Raw genomic sequence first — 6,047 nt, 5'->3', positions numbered from 1 at the left:
CTTAGATGAATGTTGGTATTCATCTATACCCAGTCTATAAAATTGTCCCCTGGCTTCCTTATTCCCAGGTGAATTATCTACCTCATTTGGTAATTTAATTTATCAAACGTAACATGGGTTTCTCAGGTAAAACACTCAGAAACAGCAAGATCAGCGGGCCTGGGAATACTTACTTGACTTCAGTCTTGCCTGAGGCTCGATGTGTAAGGGCCAAACTCCGGTGGACAGCTGGATCAGCTGGGAAAGCGTTTCAGGAAGCTTGGAACTGACGCCTGGCCTGGGGGGTTGGGGGGCGTCCGATTCCTGGCCCCCCACACAGGGCTCTGTTTCTAGCCCTACATGATCAGAAATGTAGATTTAATTTGTTTAATTTAAAATGTAGATTTAAACCGACCCTGGATGGCTCTTTCAGTCACTTTGCAACTACTCCATCTTTTTCTTGCACTTCTTCTAGAAGGAGAGGACGTCAGAGCCCTAGGACCCCCCTAAGGGACTGCCAGCTCAGGTGAGGGTCATGGCATCTGGGGTTTGTGTGTCTCGTGGTCAGCTGACCTCCCAAAGCTGTGCCACTAAAAGCCAGCCTGTTTTTACTTAGAAGGCAGCTGGGTCCTGAGGGAAGTTGACTTGAGCCACCGGATACCAATGGTCCATGCCTTCTGGGATTCAGCTCAGTCTCCTGTCACCCTGAGCAATAAACCTCTCTCCTCGTGTTTCTGAAATTAGTTTTCTTTTCATGGTGCCTTTCTCTCTGAGAGAAGACAGACAGGACAGGCCAAGCCTACGTGGGGGCAGGTAGAGAATGCCTAGGGTGTGGCCTGTGGCCATGCATTTCTAGAATTTAACCCAAATGCAGCATAACCCAGATGGCTTATTGTTTTAATGAGGATATTTTATTAGGTGCCAGAAATTCCTTGCATCGGCTCCTTTCCTTTGGACCGTGAGCACCACAGGGAAGAGCGAAGTCCCGGATATATTTGCGGCTCCCACCGCCTTCCTGGAAGGTCTAAAGCATCTGGAACAGCCTTTGGCTCTTGAACTTCATTATCCACAAGAATCACCAAGGGAGCTTGTTTAAAAATGCAGATTCCTGTACCCCCTCCCTGGAGATTGGTCCAAGGAGGGTTGGGCAGGACCTGGGATTCTGCATTTTCAGACATCCGTGCCCAGGTGACTGCGGCAGGGGACTTCCCAACTCTTCCCCGAGAATGGGGATCTTGGACACCTGGATAAACTCCATGGAAAGCTGGACCTTTCTAAATATCTCTGTTTCGTCCTGTATCTTTCCCCAGATCTCCAGATAGTTCAATCTCCAGCCTCATTTAGGGGCTGAGTCATTTTGCTCTCAGAGCGACATAGCGCTCACTCCGTGAAATTCTAAAAACCCATCTTCAGAGACTCAGGTGGAAAAGCTGCCCCCCCCAAAGGTATTTGCAAAGCAGCCTCATTCCATTCCGTGGGGCTCCCGGGTAGTAAGCGCGGGCGTCCGTGGGGTGTCGGCAGAGGATGGGCCGGGACACTTTGTTAGAGAGCAGGAAGCTGGCGCTCAGAGGGTCCCATGGGGACACTTGCTTGGGTCTCGACTGCACCTGTGCCAGGGCAGCCTGGCTGTGGGAGCCGACGGCATCTGGCCCCCCTGCCGCTAACCACAGCTAGCCCAGCGCTCTTCCCACCCAGCCTCCCTCCCCCGCAGCGGAGCCAGGCCAGGGAGGCCGGGCCAGAAGGAGACAGTGCCGGAGGCCGGCCCCTGGGTGCGGGTCTGTGTTCGGTTCCCCACTTCATCCAGCAAGGCTGGCCCGGCCACGTCCCCCCGGGAGCAGCTCCTTGTCATGACCATGGTCCATAGTCCTAACAGCTCGTGTGCACTGAGTGAAGCCTACAAGCCAGCGCCGGGCTGAGGGTTTTCGGGTCCTGTTTGCACAAGTCCTCACCGTGACCCCAGGATGTAGGTACTATCATCTCCTTTTCAGACCTCTGAGAAGATCTGTAAATCCTGGGGCGGCAGTTAGAGACACGTGAGGGGCAACGCAAAACAGGGCCATGGTCTCCAGAAGGGTAGGCTAGTACCAGTGGGGAGTCCCCTGCGGCACCCAGCTCGAGGCAGCTGGAGGCACAGCGGGCGTCTTTCCATCAGCAGCAGAGAACACCTGGCTCCCACTTCTGTGCTCACACCCCCACCCACCAGCCAGGCCCCGGGGCCCCTGCCTCGCTCGGCCGCCGCTTGCTTGGAAAGGACTTCTCCGGACTTCTCTTCCTCTAGGGGAGTTCGGGGGGAGAGGGGGAGGCTGAGCAGCCACCTCTGTACCCGGGATTATGGTTCCCAGGCCCTTTTCACCCCCAGGAAATCTATCTGACCAGATGTCTTCGGTGTCTAAGGGCTCGCTGTCAACCTGAATTTTCCTGAAACTCTGGGCCAACAGCCCTCACGACGTCAGAACAACACAGCAGCGTCCTGGCACCAAAGTCAACCTCCTCATGTCCTGAAGCCGGAAGGGTTTCCGTGGAAGACCCTGGTGTTGGCTTAGGACCCCGGGCTGAGCTGGCCAGGAGGAGAGGTTGGGTGGAGGTGGCCTCCCTGGTTTGCTTTTAAGGGTTCAGAGGGGAAACTTGGCTGGGAGCCATGTGGCTTGTAAGCCTCTCCACGTCCCCAGCGAGCTCCCACCTTCTCTCAAGACCGACTGGCCTTTTAGCCCCAGAAGAGCTAGGCCATCCCTTGGCCAGCTGCCTTTACTCTGGTGCCGGCCGAAGCCGTGGCCCCGGGGGAAGGAAGAGAAGCAGGAAGCTCAGGCTTGCCGTTGCCTCTCCAGTTAAGATGGAGCCATGACGTCAAAGGCCTCCTCGTGCCTCCTTCCACAAATACAGGGCACGAAATTGCTCATCTTCCCGGGGAATCTGTATCGGGACAGGGAAGTGGCTGGGACACGTGGTTTCGGGCAGCCTGACCTAGACATCACGGCAGACGCGGCGGTCTGCGGGGGGGTGCGGGGGGTGGGGGGGTCCAGGAAAGCAGAGTCCTGGAGCCGTTCAGGGAGTGCCATGTGGCAGCTGCAGGCTCCAGCCCAGAACTGCAGAAATACGTGCCTGTCACTCCTCAGATGTTTCCTGAGCACCTTCTGTGTGCCCGGCCCTGCACTGTGCCAGCCTCTGGGGGAGACAGGAAATTACAGCGTAAGTGGGGCTGCCCCGGGAGGGGTGAGCACACTGCTGGGGGGTGCAGAGGGAGGGCTGAAGCACTTGGCCAGTGGGGAAGGAGGGTTCTGGAAGGCATTTTAGAGGCAATGACATTGGCCCAGAACACGTAGTAGGGAAGAACATAGGACAAGACACAGAGGAGAGGTGAAGGTGCCCGGTAAGGAGTCTTATGGGCTCAGGGCTTAGTGTGTGTTCAGGATTGGTGTCAAGTGAGCCCAGAGGAGAGAAAGCACCTCCTGAGGGAGTGAACCTGATCTGTGGTCCGTGGAAGATGATCCAAGTCTTGAAGTTAGGAGTACCAAAATGAGATCTCTTAGAGAAAAAGTGGGCGTGGGGTGGGGGGGGCGGGGGGAGTCTACATGCATTTAGCTATCAAAAAAGAAAAGGAAGAGAAGAACGAAGGAAGGAAGGCAAGACGGAGGGAAGGAAGGAAGGAAGGAAGGGAGGAAGGAAGGGAGGGAGGAAGGAAGGACAAAAATGCATTGCATTTATTTTGAGGAGCATCTACATTTAACTGTGAGCAGGAGGAGGGCATAATTCATTCTTCAGAAACCAAGCACACTTGGCCAGGGCATGTCCCTGACAATATACACGAGTGGACACAAAGGTGTATCTTCAGGAGTGAGCGAACATATGCAGAATCACTACAGGGTCCTAATGGGCACTACCATGTACCCCTGGGGCCACCAGGAACAACCATATTTGCGAAAGTTGTCCTGTGCCGTGTGGCACTTCAGCTCCACCCCCTTCACACCCACACTGTCATCAGGCTTTGTACAATCGGCTCACGCGGAGCGTCATGTAAAGATGTCTCTAGCATTTCAAGGTCAAACATTATGAATCTACTCAATCTTAGCAGTGCTGTAGTTTATCACGTATACCCATCTTTAAGGATTTTTTTAAAATAATTTGGATTGTCAACTCAAATGACTGTGCACACCTTTGGGAATGCTTGTGCTCTTAGGAAGACTGAGTTGTGACATTTCCTGCGTCCTTTGTCCCTCGGGCCCGTGACTCTATAGTCAGGATCTTATTTCTCCCCTGGTGCAGAAGAGCTGTTGCATGTATTCAAGAGAACCTCAAGTCCATGTTTCTGATAGTTTCAAAGAACCCAGAATCTGTATTTGGACGTGGAAGCTCACTCTGATCATCACCATCAAGGCCCTGGCCTCAGTCTCACCCCATCCTGTCCAGAGGGATTGTGTCTGGGAGAGCATCAGATGCCATCATGATGGCACGCCATTGATTCCTTCCCCTAAGCCGGTCCATTTCCTGATGACCAGAGCAAAGCGATGGATGGGTCATGCCTGGCTAAAATACCAAACACCCAGTCCCTAAAGGCTCAGCCTGCCATTGCCTTGCCTTCGGGTCATTTAATACCAAATCCCTGCTTTAATTACTTGTAACCAAACCCCATGCTCTAAAAACCTTTAAATGCCAAGTTCCCCTGAAAACTGAAATCATTCCAAACCTCAACAATCCTGTTTTACAACAAGCATGTAAATATAACCTCTTCTGGAACATTTGAGGGACATTTAATGAGGATGGTGTCTCACCAAGCCCCTCAGGGTTGCCCCGGGGGAAACCCGGTTAATTGCAGGTCACAAACAGCGTTGGCAGTCCAGTGACACATCATACAGGTGCCTTGCCTTCCCCTCATTACCCCACGGAGCATTCTTCTAAATATTGGAATAGGCCCATCTTTACATGTGTAGGATCATTTGGGAGAAGAGATTGAAACCCTTGCCATTTGGACGTGCATCACCCATTTTGGTGAGACAGCTCCCAGGAGGACATAAATCTATCCCTCTGTTGTGTCCTGTGGAGGTCAACCTCCCTGTTCATCCTCCTGAATGGAGCATGCCCATCTCCCACACAGAGGTTTACCCTGCTCAGTGCCCAGTGGGAGAACCATCACTTCTCTTAAGTGAGAGGAGACTAGTTAGATTTTACCCTTGGAACTCTTAGAAGCTCCACATAATGAGAGCACCAAAGGCAAATTCTCGGCTTACCTTGAGTTTTCATAGATTTCATTATTTTTTGGTGTCTGTGCCAAGTGAGGTGGGGGACTTACACTGTCCATAGCTTGGGGCATCCAGAGAATAGGCCAGTAGATGACAAAAGGGAGCCCACATTAAAGAAACCTAAGGTATGTGCCACCTCATTTAGGATTCCACGTGGAAATGTAGTTTATATTTGGATACTTGAAAAATACTTTCGGAAACCAGGATTTAGAAAAATAAAAGAGATTTCATTCCTGGAGACAAAGTGATCTGGCTTCTGTACAATGTTCTATCCCTAACGTCAGACCCATAGGAAAATGGATATGTTTATGTTGGAGCAAATGTGCCCATGAACATGTGCGTCGTGATTCTGTGTGCCCATGAGTATATGCGTATGGGTCAATGTTCACAAACTCAAACAGCTGCATACTGAGTATAAAAAAAAAAAATGAAGCAAAATTTTAGCAGTCTCTAATGTTTGTTAACATTGTAGCTTTAACTTTATTTTCTCCTAATTTATTAAACAGAAATATAGCTCCATTAAACACACACACACACGTATTATTAGAAGTCCTCCCAATGTGACAATATTACCTTTCATGTAATGCACTTGCCAACACTGTTTTTCTGTTGCAGTGGGACTCAAGATTTTTGAATCCAAGGCCAATGTTGCCTGCTCTGTTTACAATGGCTTGTGTTTTGTGAAAACATATCAAATGTTGTAATATATTTTTATGATAGAATCGATAGTTAATATGGGGGGGGGGAGTATATATTGTGATTCTGTCCAATAAAGCCTCCTGTTATAAAATCTTGTCCATACTTTGATGACCTGGTGTGAACACATTTTTATCA

This window comes from Leptonychotes weddellii, chromosome 6, assembly GCF_054177405.1.
Source record: "Leptonychotes weddellii isolate Sample4059 chromosome 6, ASM5417740v2, whole genome shotgun sequence".
Taxonomy (NCBI): Eukaryota; Metazoa; Chordata; class Mammalia; order Carnivora; family Phocidae; genus Leptonychotes; species Leptonychotes weddellii.
This window is presented reverse-complemented; position numbering follows the sequence as displayed.